This window comes from Mustela erminea, chromosome 1, assembly GCF_009829155.1.
Source record: "Mustela erminea isolate mMusErm1 chromosome 1, mMusErm1.Pri, whole genome shotgun sequence".
NCBI classification, from domain to species: Eukaryota; Metazoa; Chordata; class Mammalia; order Carnivora; family Mustelidae; genus Mustela; species Mustela erminea.
This window is the reverse complement of record NC_045614.1, coordinates 160,101,957-160,121,334: the sequence shown is the minus strand read 5'-3', so window position 1 is coordinate 160,121,334 and position 19,378 is coordinate 160,101,957. Positions and strand designations below refer to the sequence as shown.

General features: G+C 38.4%; 1 pseudogene; it reads right to left on the bottom strand.

Moving 5' to 3' along the window:
- Window positions 1-163: 163 nt before the first annotated feature.
- On the bottom strand, window positions 164-283 carry LOC116581028 (annotated as a pseudogene).
- Between the last annotated feature and the right edge of the window lie 19,095 nt (window positions 284-19,378).

Genomic DNA, 19,378 nt, shown 5'->3' with positions numbered 1-19,378 from the left:
GGGTTAAGCCGCTGCCTTCATCTCGGGTCATGATCTCAGGGTCCTGGGATCAAGTCCTGCATCGGGCTCTCTGCTCGGCAGGGAGCCTGCTTCCTCCTCTCTCTCTCTCTGCCTGCCTCTCTGCCTACTTGTGATCTCTCTCTGTCAAATAAATAAATAAAAATCTTTAAAAAAAAATAAAAGAATTAAAGGAGAGCAGTGGTACTCATTTCTATTTTTCAATTAGCAATAATCGCGCCTCGGATAAACCTCATTGGCTACGATACTGCCACTGCGCAAAGCTTCATTTCTATTTTTGACAAATGAACTAAACCTTGTAATTCATGATTTTACAAGCCAAATCATTTAAGATCCAATGTAACAACATGTTACTTAGGACACATTTTATTTTTTTAAATGTATTTCTAACAACTTCCAAGGAAGTAAAGAGGAGTGTGAAATGAACCACTCTATATTAGTATATTAATATCAAGTGCCAAATTTTTATAGAGAAATGCTTAAAAATTCATAGGAAAGCTTATTCATTATACAATGCTTGGGTAATTTTTAGTCCACTTGGTAATAGTATCCCAATATCTTTAGGTTATTCTTTTAATGTATTGCTACAATATAAGAGCACAGAGAAGGAAAGTAACTTTCTCAAGTGGGCTGTGATAAAATGCCACTGAAGTTGTTCTAAGAGCCTCCTCTTAGTTTGGGTTACCCTGGAAGTGAACTCAGACAAGTAGTTGAGTACAGGGGTTTATTCAGGATGTGATCTCAGGACACACCAATAGGGGAGTAAAGAATTCAGACAGAATTGTACGAAGCCAGTAAAAATTCATTATCAAGTAAGTTAACACTTGGGACTATTTAGCACAATGCTGCTACGGAGTTCTGGGAACAACTGAAGAATAAGCACCTCCGTTATCCCACCTGTGGTGCAAGAGAACTGGGATACTTGTGTCAGTCATTGATTGACAGCCAGCTCCTGTCAGTCATCCAGTGAAGACTGTTCCCACAAAGACTGGGGGACTCAGTGCCCAGAACTTGCACACAGGTAGATAGGGCACTGGTAGCTGCAGAAAACCCCACAAAGAGATTTGGGTGCAGGTAGTTGGGAGATTGGGCTGTTGTGCAGCGAAATGGTAGGCATGGCCCAGGAGCTTTAGGTGGGACACTCCTCTAGCAACTGCATCAGACTTCTTAAGAGCCCAGGAAAAAAAGATTAATTGATCAGTAACTAAAAAGCCACTGTTCTATGCTGTTCTAAAAATAAGGAACCACCCTGTAAAAGAAAGGACAGTCTTTGGAAGCCAGGCAGCCTGATGCCAAAGAGTGTACTCTCAATCACCACACTACATCCTGCCTCTGTATTTGGAAAGAGTTTGTTGTTGGGTTGTTGTTGGTGGTGGTGGTTTTAGTTCATTTATTTGAGAGAGAGAGAGTGGGAGAGGGAGAACACACACACATGGGGGAGTGGCTAAAGCAGGCTCCCTGCTGAACAGTGAGCCGGATGCAGGGCTTGATCCTATGACTTGAGAGGATCTTGACCTGAACTGAGGGCAGTTGCTTAACTGACTGAGCCACCCAGGCAGGCCTGGAAAGATTTTTTTCAAAGGGAAGATGTTCTTTAAAGACCAAATAGTACACCTATTATGATTATCAACAGGCAGATGTGAGGTTTAATACTCCTGAAATAAAACAGTTTCTTAGATGAATGAGAATTTTGGTTATTTATTCCAACCTCATTAACACAGAAGACGAAATTGAACTCCAGAGAGGTTAACTGATTTGCCCTATGTCACACTGCCACTTAATACCAGCACTCAACCCTCCTGATTTCTGGTGTCTCTCTGTAGTAAATCATACCATATACTTTTTCCTTATGTATGTACTTTCCTTACAACCAGGAAGTTGGTTTGAATAAATGTGACATACAAAGATAGATAAACCAGAAGAAAAGTAGGGCGGACTGACTGGCTGAACAAGGTAGTCATAGACAGTGTGATGACTCACTTAAAGAAGGAAAATGTAGCTGGGAGCCAGTTTGAGCCAGTTTAGGGAGGTGGGTCTGGAAATAAATAACACTTTTTGTCAAAACTACAAGTCATCAAAATGTGGAGGAATGAGAACATAAACAATTCATGACAAATATCTTAAAAGGACTTGTATCCAGCCAGAATTCATAAAGAACTACAAGTCTCTCTCTCTCTCTCTCTCTCTCACACACACACACACACAGGGAGAGAAATCTTAATAGATAAATGGGTAAAAGACTTGAAGAGGCACCCCACAAAATGGCCCATTAATATATGAAAAAGATTCTTAGCTTCTAGTCACCAGGGAAATGCGAATTAAAATTACAATGTGATACCATTTCATACCTACTAGAAGGACTAAAATGGGAAGAACAGTGTTGGTGAGGATGTGGACTAACCAGAATTGTCATACAGGTGGGAATACAAATATAAATATAAACTTGTACAATCAGTTTGGAGAACTATTCTGGTAGTGTCTACAAGGTTGAATTAGTAATACCTAATTCCTAGGTTATTCCATTCCAATTCCTAGGAATACCATTCCAGGTTATTAGGTATTACAACAGAAATGAATACATACATGTTCACCAAAAGACATGCGCCACAATGTTCATAGCAGCGCTATTTGCAATAGCCCCAAACTGAAAACCATCTAAATGGTAGTTTGAAAGAATAGATACTAGCAAACTGCCTGTTCACACAATGAAATAATATATAGAAATGAGAGTTAACGCAACATGATGTATGAATCTCACAAATAGAATGGTTAAGGAAGCCAAACAAGAGAATACACACTGTATGATTCCATGAATACAGAATTCAAAAACCACAATACTAATACATGGTGTTTGAAGTCAGGATAGTGGTCACACATGGTGGGGAAGGGGACATTACAACATTACAACAATTGGCTAGCATATGGGGGATTTCTGGGGTGTTCTGATTCTTGTGGGTCCTGCTTACATGGGTGTGTTCATTTTGTAAGAATTCACCCACATGATTCAAGCACATTTCTTTTTTTTTTTTCAAGCACATTTCTGTACATATGTCCTACTTAAGTTTCCCAAGAGAAAAAATCTTATACTGAAGGATTTCTATTTATTTAAAGTAGCTTTGTTGGGCAGGGAGCTTACTTTAAAAAAAGTAATAATAATAATAATAAATAATATATAAGTAGTTTTTCACTAAGAAATGTTTACTGGTGGCTTTAAAATGCTTTTAAGTTCTACCTAATAATAAAATCATGTTTTTGTTTGATTTTTAAACTTGCACTTTTCTAGAAGTGATAAATTTAAATTTTTCAATTCAGGAACTCTCAGTTCCAAAGTAATTTCTTCACAGTTCTCAAAGTAATTTCTCAAAATAATTTACTTTGTCAAACAGGTGACCAGGATTTGGGAAATAGTCTGTTCTTAGACCAATGAAGCTAATGAAACCACACAGACATGCTAGAGCCAGTCACAAACAAGTGTATATTCAGATGTCCATGAATAAATAGCAGTCCTCCAAGTAGCAATGGATGACTATAAAAATGTTTGATTTTTTGTTTGTTTGTTTTTAAGACTTTATTTATTTGACAGACAGAGATCACAAGTAGGCAGAGAGGCAGGCAGAGAGAAAGGGAAGCAGGCTCCCTGCTGAGCAGAGACCCTGATGTGGGGCTTGAGCCCAGGACTCTGGGATCATGACCTGAGCCAAAGGCAGAGGCCCAACCCACCGAGCCACCCAGGCGCCCAGGTGCCCAGGTGCCCAGGCGCCCAGGCACCCAGGTGCCCAGGTGCCCAGGTGCCCCTGTTTGATGTTTTAAATAAGTATATGTGTCTTGATTAGCTGTTTCTGAAACCTCTCTGAACATAAACATATGGGATTGTATTTATGATAGAGATTTCCGGGCCCACCCTAAATGGACTGAACTGAAATGTATCTAGGGAAAGGGTATAGGAGCCCATTTAACAAACATCCCAGGTAGGGGCGCCTGGGTGGCTCAGTGGGTTAAAGCCTCTGCCTTTGGCTCGGTCATGATCCCAGGGTCCTGGGATCGAGCCCTGCATTGGGCTCTCTGCTCTGTGGGGAACCTGCTTCCTCCTCTCTCTCTCTGCCTGCTTGTGATCTCTGTCCGTCAAATAAATAAATAAATATCTTAAAAAAAAAAAATCCCAGGTAATTCTTAGCATGGGGCAAGTTTTGTGAAACAAGTATCTTTACTCAATACTCAGACATGAAATGTAACAAAGGAGAGTTAAGTATTCTCCAAATGTTAACTAGCTGTGCCGCAATCTCAGAGTTAGAAAATTTTACTGAACCACATATCCTATTTAAGATATCCCTTGTTACTGAACTTAAACACTGCTGTGCTGATTTACATGTATTCTGACTGATTTAGATTCAGAATGATCCGACAGTAGGACAAAGTATTCCAAAATCATGGCATTCAAACAGTAGTAATTGTTATATGTATAGATTTCAAGCAGGATTGTTACAGTATTTACTGAATGGACTGGCAGTTTCTCTTCTGCCCATTTCTTTACATGCAGGCGAATTCAAAAAGGAATCAAAATTCTGTGACATATTTGAATTTTGTCATATACAGTCTTAGTTTGTGAATATAATTATAAAAGAATGTAATTTAGTTCCATTTTTTAAAAACAGCATTTGTCTTGGGATTCAAATTCTTTTTAAAAAATCCATTAAGATAATTTTTTAGTTTGATTTTTCAACCATCATCTGAATAGCTCTTATACTATTATAACTTCCAAATAGCTAATAACATCTAACATTTACTAGATGACTTAAAATTGCACTAAAAGTTTTGGATACCCTGCATAAAAGCCAAATTGCCTTCAATCATATAAAATCATATTCATGGCCTTTATTTTTAAATTTCATTCTCTATCTTAAAGCCATTATGAAGACCTTTGACGCTTGTCCTAAAAACACTATTTAGGACAGTATTTCCTCAAGCATGGCATGCAAGTTAGACTCTCTGGAAGCATGCTGAGATGGAGATGTGGGTGCAAGTTGCTCCTTTGGAATCAATGCTGAGAAAAGAAGGGGCAAAACAGGGTGTGCATAGTGGAAATCAAAACACAAAGCAGGCCTGACAAAGATTTGGCCACTCCTAGAGGGAAGCTCTAAAGCAAATATTGCCAATCACAGTTGACATGCACCTGACTGAAATGGCCTGCCCTTATTACTCCCACCTCCCTTGGAGTCCAGGTTGAGGCTGCCCTGGGGAGACATGACCTCTGGTGAGGTGACATTGGGGACCTGACCTGGAAGGATCTAACAACAGAAGGTTGTCCACCAGACACTCCTGGCAGCTGGGCAACACGTTGCATGCATGTCTTTCCTTGAAGGGAGATCTGTACAGCACAGCTCTGTGCCCATAAGATGGTTTTCAAAGAAAGACATGCATATGTTTCAATGTATAGAAGTGAACTTTTAGTACTTCATACCCAAGATTTCAAGGATTTTCTTAGGGAGGAAGCCAAACAGTAAATACTAAAAGTGAGTTATTGTTAAAGAAAAATATGAAGTATAGAAAGTTATAGACAAAAAAAAGCAACAAAAATCATGAAGGTAGTCTTCAAAGTAGAAACTGCAGCAACACTGCCTGTAAGTTGAAAGCCAGACTGATTGTTTAGTGCCTGTTAAAATATAAGTGCTGGCCAAGTACTTTTTAAAAGAACCCTAAATGTTGTCTTGATCCCAGACAGAAACTCATCATCAAATGCAGAACTCCTCAGGAGGTGACATTCAAAAATATATATTTCTTACTAGAGCTTTTAAAAATATAAATTTCTTACTAGAGCTTTAAAACACAGCTGTTCTCAATATCATTGCCATCATCAGTTGCTCTTGTTCTAGTAGGCTCTTCCCCTTTGTCTCACAGCAGGAACAAAATAGCATGGTCAGTGAGAGCATAAGATCTCAAGTTAGACTGTATGGTTTCAAATCCCAGCTTTGCTACATACTAGCTGTGCAACATTGGACAATTAACCTCTCAGTTTCTCATCTGTAAAATTGGGATGATAAAAATATCTACCTGTTTTAGTTAGGATTAAGTTTAACTTAAGTAACAGAAATCCAAAATAATGTGGTTAAAATAAGGTCAAAGCATATATATATATATATATATATATATATATATATATATATATATATATTTTTTTTTTTTTTTTTTTTTTTTTTTTTTTTTACAGAAATGTAAGCATCCTAGTGCTGGTAAAGTGGATATTGACCTTCAGGTGCCCAAGTTTGTTCTTCTCTATCCTCAATACATGGCTTTCATTCTCAAGTCCAAGATGACTGCTCCAGCTCCTGCCATCAAGCCTACAAAGCATATTCCACCCATCAGGAATAAGGAAATGTTTCCTTTTTCTTAAGGGAATTTCTGACACATAACTGGGCCATACTTAGTTACAAGGTCATGTCTATCCGCAAAACAAATTGGAAGATGTAACCTTTATTCCAGGCAGCTGTGAGCCAAGATCATGAGTTTCTCATGATGGTGATCTCATCATGATCTCAAAGATCAGAGTTTCTCAATGATGGATGCATCATCCCTAGGGACGTTTGGGAAATTTATGAAGGTCTTAAAATTTGTCACAGTGAATGGTGGGTGCTCATGCACCCCTGTGTGTATACATGTTCGTGTATGTGTGTGTGTGTGTGTGTGTGTATGTGTGTGCATGTTTTGAATGCGGACTTCTTTGCCAGGGACATTTAGTGGACAGGGCCAAAGATGCAAGATATTTTGAAATGTGAAGGAATGAAAAGTCATTTGAAAGTCTCCTGCATGAATCTCACATATTCCACCAGACATTCACATAGGTTAAGCACTTGTTTATAATTATCTGTCCCTACACTAATAAAAGTTGTAAATTTTAATATCATCAAATGTGTTCTCCTTCATGATTGGTACTTTTTTGTGTCTTGTTTTGAAAATCCTGGAATTCATGAAGACACTCTCTAATATTTTCTTCTGAAAGTTAAATTATTTGTCTTTCATGCTTAGGTGTGGTGAAAGGTAGAAGAATCCAAATTCATTTTTCCAGACGAATGCCCTCTATTTGGAGAGCCAGTTACTGTAAAACACATCCTTCCCCAAGGCTATGCAGTATCACTTCTGTCATAAATCAAGAGTTTACATAAATAAGAAATTTCTGGGTTGCCTATCATTTTTCATTGGTCATATTTGTCTATCCCTGAACTATTACTACTCTGTTTTTATTACTGCAGCTTTATAATAAATGTTTATATATAACAGGACAAATCTTAACATTTGCTGTTCTTCCAAGCTTGCCACTTTGCTGTTCTTATTTTGGCTGTTCTTTGCAATTCTAGAATAAGATTTTAATTTTAATTAGACTTACATTTAATCTAAATTTTTAAAAAAGGATTTTATTTATTTATTTGAGAGAGAGACAGCACAAGTGGGGAGTGAAGTAGAGGGGGAGGCAGAGGGACAAGCAGACTCTGCACTGAGCCCCAGTGCGGGGCTCAATCTCAGGACTCTCTGAGATCATGACCTGAGCCGAAACCAAGAGTCAGATTCTTAAGGGACTGAGCCCCCCAGGCGCCCCTATATTTAATCTAAATTTGAAGAACACCTGATATTTTTCAAATATTGAGTATTCCAATCTATGAACATGCTACATCATTCCATTTATTTTTTTCTTTAAAAAGTTTCTTAATATCTACTTAAAAAATCTATAAAGAAGTCCAGCACAATTCTTGTTAGATTTATTCTTAAGCATTTAATATTTATACAGGCAATGCATTTATTTACCCCTTCAAAAATATATATTTTTTCAGACGGATATAAGGAACAGGGACTTGAACAGATACTTATTTATATACATATGTTCATAGCACCATTACTCACAATCCCTGAAAGTTGGAAGTAGCTCAAGTGTCCATTGGATGAATGGATAAATAAAACGTGGTATGTAAATCTCCAACAAAGCAGGAAAGAATATTCAGTGGAAAAAAGACAGTCTCTTCAACAAATGGTGTTGGGAAAATTGAACAGCCACATGCAGAAAAATGAAACTGGATCATTTCCTAATACACCATACACAAAAATAGACTCAAAATGAATGAAAAACCTAAAGGTGAAATAGAAATCCATCAAATTCCTAGAGGAAAACACAGGCAGCAACCTTTTCAACCTTGGCCACAGCAAATTCTTGCTAGACACATCTCCAAAGGCAAGGGAAACAAAGGCAAAAATGAATTATTGGGACTTCATCAAAATAAAAGCTTTTGCATGGTGAAGAAAACAGTCAACAAAACCAAAAGACAACCGACAGAATAGGAGAAGATATTTGCAAATGTCATATCAGATAAAGGACTAGTATCCAAAATCTATAAAGAACTTATCAAACTCAACACCCAAAGAACAAATAATCCATCCAATCAAGGAATGGGCAGAAGACATGAACAGATGTTTCTCCAAAGAAGACATACAGATATTAAAAACCATAATTAATTACAACAATGTGAATGTACTTAATTCCACTGAATTTTATACTTGAAAATGGTTAAAATGAAAAAAAAATAGTTAAAATGTTAAGGGGTAAAAAAAAAAAAATGTTAAGGGGTATCTGCCTGGCTCATTTGGCAGAATATGGTAGAATATCTGACTCTTGATCTCAGGGTTGTGAGTTCAAGCCCCCTGTTGTGTGTAGAGCTTATATTAAAAACAAAAAGTAAAAAAATAGTTAAAATGTTAAGTTTATTTTATGTGTATTTTACCACAACAATATTTTTTAAAAGATTTTATTTATTTATTTGTCAGAGACAGAGGGAGAGAGAGCGAGTGAGCACAGGCAGACAAAGAGGCAGGCAGAGGCAGAGGGAGAAGCAGGCTCCCTGCCGAGCAAGGACCCCAATGTGGGACTCGATCCCAGGACCCTGGGATCATGATCTGAGCCGAAGGCAGCTGCTTAACCAACTGAGCCACCTAGGCATCCCACCACAACAAAATTTTAAAAATGAAAAAAACAAAAACAAGAACCCAAAACCCTAGCATAAGATATACTTCAGAAAAGCAACTACTTTTTTGTTTATACTTCTGGAAATTTCCCATATACACAAATACATACTTAAAAACTTTCAGAAGCATAACATACATGTTATTATATATCTGGTTTCTTTTTTACTTAATAATACATATTGGAGAGCTAACCATTTGTCTGTATAAATTTCTATGTCATTGTTTATAAAGGCCAAGTAATGTTCCTTGGCTATGTCATTGTTAATTTTTTTTTTACTTATTTATTTTAATTTTTTTTTAAAGATTTATTTATTTATTTATTTGACAGAGAGAAATCACAAGTAGATGGAGAGGCAGGCAGAGAGAGAGAGAGGGAAGCGGGCTCCCCGCTGAGCAGAGAGCCCGATGCGGGACTCGATCCCAGGACCCTGAGATCACGACCTGAGCCGAAGGCAGCGGCTTAACCCACTGAGCCACCCAGGCGCCCCAACTTATTTATTTTAATTTTAAATTAAACTTTCTTTTAGATAATTATAGATTTACACACACTTGTAAGAAATAATGCAGAAATAATATGTATCCTTTATTCAGTCCCCCCAGTGGTAACATCTTGCAAAACTGTAGTGTAATATCATAACCAGGATAATAGCATTGACACAATTGAACAGTCTCATTCGGATTTCCCCAGGTTGCTTTCTTTAGGGGTGTGTGTGTGTGTGTATGTGTGTGTTTAGTTCTGTGCAATTTAATCACATATGTCGGTTCAGGTTATCTACCACTAGTCAAGATAAGGGACAGTTCCAATACTACAAGGATCCCTGTTATGGACCTTTTGTAACCACACCTCCTTCCCTCCTACCATCCCTTTGCTTTCCAACTCATCCCTAACCCTGAATAACTACAAGACTTCATTTTTAGGGGTGCCTGGGTGACTCAGTGGGTCAGGCCTCTGCCTTCAATCTCAGGGTCCCGGGATTGAGCCCCATGTTGGGCTCTGCTCAGTGGGGAGGCTGCTTCCCCCTCTCTCTCTGCCTGCCTCTCTGCCTACTTGTGATCTCTCTCTTTCTCTCTCTGTCAAATAAATAAAATCTTTTTTTTAAGACTTTTTTACAAAATTTTTATCATGAAAAATTTCAAGTATACAGAAAAATGGAGATAATGGTAAAATAAACCCCTGGGGTGCCTGGCTGGCTCAATTAGTAGAACACTGAATCTTGATGTTGTAAGTTCAAGCCCCATGCTGAGGATGAAGATTACCAAAAATTAGGGGCACCCACAAGACCCTTCAAGCCACTAACCCACCCTAGAGGTAACCACAAGACACAGCACCTACATTTGAACTTTTTTATGAATGGAATTATTAGAATGATTCCCTTTTATCTGGTCTCTTTCATTCTGAATTCTACTTGTGAGAAGCATCTGTGTTTTTGCAGATAGCAATTATTTTATTGTTATTTTTTCTCCCATCTATATATTCAATTGTGTGGCTATATCATTATTTATCAGTTTTGCTGATGATAAATATTTGAGTTGGTCCAATTTGGAGGCTACTGCAAACAGTATTGCTATGAGTATTCTTTTATATATCTGTTGGTAAACATTTGGTACATATTTTATGCATAGCCCAATGAGTGAAAGCACTATGACATGGGTTATGCTTATGTTAAAACTTTAGTAGATACTTATGATTTTCCAAGTGATTCTACCAATTTACTCTCTTAACAGAAAATGAGAATTCTAGTTCTCTACATTCCCTCAACACTTGTCAGTCTGTAATCTAATCCATCTGTGGGTGGGTGGTGACGTCTTATTGTTTGGTCTTTTTCTTACAGTTAATGAGATTGGGGGCAATTCCTATGTTTATTGGATATATGAAGTACCTATTCAAATATTTTACCTATTATAAAATTGAGTCATCTTGCTTTTTCTTGTTGACTCATAGTTGTTTTGGGTTATGGATATAAATCCTAGAATGACTAAATGTGTTTAAACAAATCCTGTGTGTGTGTGTGTGTGTGTGTGTGTGTGTGGTGTGTGTGTATTAAAACTGATCATGGGTTTACATGCTGTCAGCCAGTCTTGACATTAACATTCTTATATTTCACCTAATTATTGAAGCCATTGAAGATTATTGCTTTAATCAAGACTGCCCAATAGAACTTTCAGTTAATGAAAATGTTCTAAATCTGTGCTGTCAAAATGATAGCTAACTAACTGAGCACTGAAATGTAGTAGTGTGACTGAGGAATTGAATTCTAGTATCAATTAATTTAAGTGTTTTTATTTTTAAAAAGCTTTTATTTATTTATTTGTTTGTTTGTTTATTTATTTATTTCTAGAGCGTGAGGAGGGGGAGGCGCAAAGGGAGAGGGAGAGAGAGAATCTCAAGAAGACTCTGTGCGGAGCTTGGAGCCTGATATGGGGCTTGATCCATGACCCTGCAATCATGACCTGAGCCAAAAATAAAAAGTCATATGCTTAATGGACTGACACAAGGTGCCTCTTAATTAATTTAAATTTAAATAGCAAATTGTGGTTAGTGGTTACTATATTGAAGAGTACAAGTCTAGTTTCATTATTGCTGCTTGTGATATCCAATTTTATCATCCCTTCTACAATGTTAGCTGAGATTCTTCTAGAAAAAAAGGAGATCCAGGATGGCTTTATACTAAATTCACAGCTTAAAGTTTCTTTGAAACAATGAGCGTGAATATGGTCTGCAAAGCAGAATAATGGTTGGTTTATAATTACAAACTTTCAGTACGTGCTGTCTAACTACCTTCCAGTTTCTTGTGGGTCAGAATATGGGATGGGTTTTCTTCAAGTTCACTTGCTGCTTTGTGGGGAGATGGATCCCATTAGATTCTCCACACTGGGATTTTTTTTCTTTTGTCATTCTCCTCACTGGGCCTTGATTTTGTCTTCTGTCATTCTCCTTACTTTGGCCAGGTTCAGGGCAAAAGCAATTTCATTACTTGACTCACTTTTCTGTGTTCCTTAGACATTGGCCTGGTAACTCTTATGATCTTGTCAGGTCTCTGATGATTTACAGAAGGTCTCTGAAAATATCTTATAAAGTACTTTTAGTTATCCGTAGTAGAAAGTTTGGTCCAATGATGTTACCCATCCTATTTCCAAAACTAGAAATGGAACTCTATCATGTGTTCTTTAAACCTCACAACAACTCTAAAGAGTTACTATTACTCTTCTTCCCCTTTTTTCCCCAGATAAACAGATGAGGCATACAGAAGAAACTTGCACACAATCACATAGATAGCAGACACTGGAGCCAGAACTGAAATCCACTTTTATTTTACTCAAGCCTTTTCCCTTAAACACCCAACTATACACATTATTTAGATCGAAGACTAAAGTGGCTTTTATGAGGAATTATTTAACTTTTTAATTTTGGTTTTTTAAATTATAACAATGAACCCAGATGCTAAAGGAAAAGGTGTTAAATATTAAAATCAAGTTTTATTTTTAACATAGTAATGGCTACTACCAAAAAATTTCTGGAGCTAAAATATGTACCTGAAGTAAATGGTGAGGTGTTAGGATAAAAGCAAAAAAAGCACAGATAAAAATATTATTTGCAGTTGTTCCAGTTGGTAAACTGGCCATAGCTCTTTTACCAGGCCAACTGAGAACTGGCAGCCAAGAACTCATGGCACATTTGTACTGAAATTTGCTCTCAACCAGCAGGAGGTGGCACATCTGGCAATGTCTAGAAGGTTAAGGATTCCGCGTCTGCGCTCCCTCAGCCACCAGTGGTCACAAGCCAATATGAGGGTATCAAAGACCAGTCCTCTTACCTCAAGGAGACACAAGTCTGTGGTAACATTCATTCTCTAGAGCTCCCTATGGGATCAGGCTATACACCTCTCATCAGTGTCTCCTCTTCTTTCCTGTTTCCCTCATGCCCTTACACATTTCTCCAGAGCAGCACTACCCTCAGGAAGTCACTCACATGATTTGTCTCATACTTGACTTCCAGGGAACTGAACTAAGTATGTTACCTTCCATTTCCTCCCTCTGCTCCATTTTCTCTTCCACAGAAATTCTCACTGAGTAGAAATGACCATGTCCTCTGGTTTTTCCAGCCGTGTTGGATATAGTCAGACAAGTATCTTGTTCTGAGAAGTTCTGACTAAAAGAAGGTCTTGGAATTGTAGCCTTCGGGGCACCTGGGTCACTCAATCAGTTAAGCATCTGCCTTCTGCTCAGGTCATGATCTCAGGATCCTGGGATTGAGTCCCACATCGAGCTCTCTGCTCAGCAGGAAATCTGCTTCTCCCTCTCTCTCTCAAATAAATAAACAAAATACTAAAAGAAAAAAGAGAAATTGTAGCCTTCATTTCAAGGGAATTGAGAATCCAAGTCCACATCTTTTTCTTCTATGTCTTTCTTCTGTTCTAGGATCTGAATCAGACATAGAAGCCATTTTCCAAGGGGCTGTACTTTTAAATGCACCATTGTGTGGTCCAAGGTAAGTTACCCATTAGTATTACTAGTCTCTGCTTCCAACATAGCTACACAAAAAATACTACCTATTTTACAATTTGTATTTATCATTGAGTTCTAATCGCAATGAGCACAGTTTCTATTCTTATCTTTAGTAGGCAGAATTAACACTTATCCATGAATTACAACTGCTAAATTGCAAATGATCTCACTAGAGATTTTTAAAAATGATACTCCTGTGGCTTGTTAGATTCAATAAAATGGATAATGTAGTTTCTAAATATATCTAATTTTCAGGAAGAATATTATATGAAAGAAAACATTGTCTCAATAAGTTTGATGATTTCTAAATTTAATTACACTATCAGTAGTGTAAAACATTTGCTTATATCTTTGTAAAAGCAAAGTGTTCCTATGTAAAATAGTAATCTTAAAATTGCGAAGTTATAGATGTGGTTAAGGCACAGGGATAGGAGAGGGGTGAGAAGTTTGGCAGGTCAGATTCTGGTATGTTTATTTATTGAACATCATAAGGTAGAGTGCTACATTAGATATTTAATATAAGGCATCCCATGTCAGAAATTGGCTCCAGGTGGATTTAAATAATTCACAGTTTAATGAAATGCAATCTAGAAACCCAATAGCTTTAGCAAGTGACATAGCAAGTGTCTCAGTTTGCACTTCTCTCTTACCCCAATACTAGCTTCTATTTCATATGTATCCTTCACTTTGACCAGTCTCTACTAGTGGTTCTGTCCATTGGATCTCTTCCTACTCTCCCAGGAAATGTTATCCTTTCTCAGTCTTAAACTTCTCTATTGGCCTTTCCCAGTTAGGTTAAAAATATATTCCAGTCACTTGCATCTTACAAAAACCATTCAAGTCAAAACAAAAACTTTTCTGTCCACCTAACAGCCAATCAGCAACACTTAAATAAAAGGGTAATTATTTTTGTTAATTGATTTTTAGTTACTTAAAAATACCATGAAACAAATCATGCATACAGAAGAATATGTAATATTTACATGGACAATTTAACAATATAAATATGTATGTATCCATTAATCAGATTAAGAAATAGAACACCTAAGTAACATAGAAACCCTCCATGTCCCTCCATCAATTGCAATTGCATCCATCTCCCTTCCCTTGAAGATAAACATTACCTCAAAATTTACGTTAATTAGTTCCTTCCTTCAATTTATAGATTTGCTGGAGCCTGGGTGGCTTCAATCAGTTGAACATCTGGGTTGGGTCAGGTCCTGATCCCAGGGTCCTGGGAATTGAGTCCCGCCTTGGGCTCCCTGCTCTGCAGAGAGTCTGCTTCTCCTCTGCCCCTCCTCCCCCTCATTCTCTCAATCTTTCTCTCAGATAAATAAATGAAGTCTTTAAAAAAAAATTTATAGTTTTGGGCACCTGGGTGGCTCAGTGGGTTAAGCCGCTGCCTTTGGCTCAGGTCATGATCTCAGGGTCCTGGGATTGAGTCCCGCATCAGGCTCCCTGCTCAGCAGGGAGCCTACTTCCTCCTCTCTCTCTCTCTGCCTGCTTCTCTGCCTACTTGTGATCTCTTTCTGTTAAATAAATAAATAAAATCTTTAAAAATACATAGTTTTGCCGCCTACGTATGTATCTCTAAATAATATATTCCTTAGTTTGAAAAAAAAAAAAAAAGAGCAGAACAGGGGAGCGCCAAGTGAATAGCAAGAGATAATCTTTCCCTATGAGGAAGGGTGACTCTGGCTTCTAGGAGAAAATCGGCTCAACAGAGACTATGGGTCATGATTTGGCGTCAGGTTCCCTGAGCATTTACAGAAATCCTTTCTAGGAAGGTCAGAGGGCAAGGGCCTTCAGGCAACTTGACAAACATAGGGTTCACCATAGTTTGAGTGCTCTGACCAGATACTAGGTATTTAACAAAAGTATGGCTAGAGAGGGACACCTGGGTGGCTAAGTCAGCTAAGCGTTTGCCTTTGGCTCAGATCATGATTCTGGGGTCTTGGAATCCAGTCCCGAGTGGGGCTTCCTGTTCACTGGGGAGCCTGCTTCTCTCTCTGCCTCTGCCTGCTTGTTCTCTCTCTCTCACACACTCTCTCAAATAAATGAATAAAATCTTAAAAAAAAAAAAAAAAAAAAGTATGGCCAGAGAGAGTAGAGCGCTCTGTTTTCTGCTTCTAAACCTCCCCTGGTTCCTTCCAGACCCAGGAGAAAGTCAAAGCAGAAACCTACAGAGAGAAGCAGTGGAGCACGCAGGCAGAATAGCTACTTTACAAGCTAAGTACAGAAAAGAATCTGAGCATGGCCAGTGGGGGCGGGGTGGGTGTGTGTGGATTCTGTCCTCAGCTAGAGGAGAAGGAAAAGGAGGAATGATTCTGTTTCTTTGGAGATTAATATAGTCATCAAGACTAATCTGGTTATGCCCTATAATTTTATTTATTTCCGTCAGTACTAGACATCCAAGACTTCCAGCTCTCTACCCCCAAACTCTCATCACCATGCAGCTCTATCCATCCTCTTGCTCTCTCCCCCATCCCTTCCATCCCTAACTCTCAAATTCCTTCTTGGTGTGCTATGGAATTTAAGATCAAACATCAAAAAAATTCCTATAGTCAAAATTCTGAGAGGTGTTTTTGTTTGTTTGTTTGGTTTCCCCCCTGGAAATTCTCTAGAAGGTCTCTTTACTTTGCTGTGACTAAAACCGAGCTTTCTGCTGAGGACATTGCTCCGTGCAGTCCTCTCAAGTGGCGGCCATTTTCTCTCCCACACTGTCACAGTACTTGTGGGAGCTTTATTTCCAGAAGGCTCACAGTGATCCTGCTTTCTGGGAGTCAGGTCCTATATAGTTGCCTCCCACAGAGAATCAGATCTAACCCTTTAACCCAACAGGAGGTGTGTGTGAGACAGTGCATAATTCCCAAGGCTAGGTCATAAAAGGTGCTGCAGCGTTCAGTGTGGTCTTTTGAATCAACATGCTCTGAGGAAAGGCTCTACCATACGAAGAGGGCTCAAGCAGCCTCTTGGGTAGACCAACGCAGAGAGGAACTGAGGCTCTGGAGCAGCAGCCGACACCATGTTGCTGGTTGTGTAAATGACACACCTTGAATGTGGTTCTTCCAGTTTCAACCAGATCTTTTGATGACTGAAGCCCCGCATGGCTAATGAGGGCTAGCTCATGAGAGACTGTGAGCCAGAACTGCCCAGCTAAGCTGCTCCCAAGTCCTCGACCGCCAAGAAACCATGAGACATAATGAATGATTACTGCTGTTTTCAGCCACTAGGGTTTTAGGTTATGTGTCATGCAGCATAGTAATTAACTGGAACACGACTGGGTCCAGAGAAAGTGATTGCCTGTTCTCTCATTACCGCCAGACTCCTCTCTTTCACTCTTCCCCATACCTAAAACCCGAGCTTTGAATTTCATGTGAGAAAATAATGTCACGTGGTTGGCGTGGTCGGTTGATCATCTGCCTTTGGCTCAGGGCCCTGGGATAGAGCCTTGCATCAAGCTCCTTGCTCAGAGGGGAGTCTGCTTCTTCCTCTGACCCTTCCTGCTCTCATGCTCTCTCTCTCTCATTCTCTCTCAGATAAATACATTTCTTACATAAATAAAATTTAAAAGAAAAAATAAAACAATGCCCCAGACTATCTATCTTTATTATGATTGTGTACCAACTCATTCATGTTCCTTTTTTTATTGAAGATTTTTATTCCTTGCTCATGGTCACTTTCCTCTATGCAGTCATTTTTATACTTGCTGTTTTAGTCCATTTAGGTTGTCATAGCAAATACCATAGACTGGGTGGCTTATAAAAACAGAAGTTTACTTCTCACTGTTCCGGAGGCTGGGAAGTCTAGGATCAAGGTGCTGGCATAGCTGCGTTTAGGTGGCATGCTCTTCCTGGTTCATAACTGACACCTTCTCTCTGTGTCCTTACATGGTAGAAGGGGCAAGGAGCTCTCTGGAGTCTCTTCTGTAAGAGCACTAATTCCATTCTTGAGAGCAGAGCCTCCCAAAGGCCCCATGTCCTGCTACCATCACCTTTGGAGGTTAGGATTGATTCAATATACAAATTTGGGGGGGGACACATTCAGACCATAGCACTTGGTGATTTCAATATCCACTAAAATTGTATCTCTAATCCTTGCTTTTTTAGTTCCTTGACCTTGCCCTCATCATTTTGTCTACTCTAGGCAATCACCCCTTCTGAGGCTCATATCAGAGAACTTGTCTTTATAACCACAGCTTGTCCACAATCCCAATCACAAGCATCAACGCCTATTTTTCCAACTCGTCACCTCTATAGTTATTTTCTTTAAAAAAAAATTAATGTTCTGGAGAAGCTAGGTGCCTCATTAGGTTAAGCATCTGCCTTTGCCTGAGGTCATGATCTCGGGGTCCTGGGATCGAGCCCCATATTGGGATCCCCGCTCAGCTCCCTGCTCAGGAGGGAGTTTACTTCTCTTTCTCCTTCTGCCCTTCACCCCCACTTGTGCACTCTCTCTGTCTCAAATAGATAAATAAAATGTTTACAAAGAATTAATGTTCTTACCCAATGTTGTGATGAGCATCAGGTGTTGTATGAGTGTTGAATCACTACATTGTACACTTGAAAGTAAGATTATGCTGTACGTTAACTAACTGGAATTTAAATAAAAACTTAAAAAAATTAATGTACTTATCCAAATTTTTATGGATTTTGCCACGTGAGAAACAGAATGAGCTTCTTCTTGTCACATTGTTTACATAGAGCTGACAACTCTTAATTGTAGCTGTCTATTACCAGCCATCCTTCAACCCCCAACTAGATTTACCAGCCTTTAATTCTAATATTTTTCACTTGTCTTTCACACTCCTATAACCTTACTTTACCTCTTACCCGGTTTGGATTCCAAGGACAATTGTTACTGGCTTACACATGCACACTCATCTCCCTTGCTCCCCTCTTGCTTTAGTACATTCATTTGGTAAAATTCAACTCTAATTAAATCCAACTCAGCCCTTTCTGTATTTGCACTAGTGCAACAGCAGAAAAACACACACCTGTGCAGGCTGGTTTTGCTTTGTTTTGACAGGTTATAATAGTTTTTAATTTTATGAAATAAGGGAAGTTGAAAAATAGTATAGAGTTCCCATATACCCTTGACTCACATTCCCCAATTATTAACATTTCTGTGTTTGCTTTATTTGTTTGATTAATCTCTCTCTCTGCACACATGACTTTTTTCTGAATATCTGAGTGAGTTAAACCTAAACACATGACTTAAACAGAAATAAATATATAGCAATATATTTCCCCAAACAAGGACATTCTCACCATAGTATGAATATCAAAATGGAAATTAATATTGGACAAATATCATTGCCTCATCTGTAGACTTTATTCAAAGTTTTCCAGTTGTCCAATCATGTCCTTTATACAAAAAAAAAAAAAAAAAAAAAAAAATTCTGGTACAGGATCCAATCCAAGGTCATACACTGCAGCTCATTGCCATGTATCTTTCAACTTTTTAAATATGGAGCAATAGTACAATCTTCCTATGGCTTTTAGGAGCTTGATATTTCTGAGGAATTCAAGTCAATTATTTATAGAATGTCCCTCAATTTAAATTTGTCTGATGTTTTCTCCTGATTAGATTCATAGCATGCATTTTTGACACCATATGTAGTTTTATACCTTGCTTTTGTTCTTTAACAATATATTTTGTAGCTCTTTCCATAATCAATACCTAATGAGTTTCCTTATTCTTTTTTGTTGTTGTTGTTGTTGACCATTATCTCCTCAAATATTCCTTCTGTCTCTCTCTCTCTTCTGAGAACTTTCCTTTAGGTATGTTGGTCCATTTGATGGTGCCAGAGATCTCTTAGATTCTGCTCATTTTTTCTTCAGACTTTTTT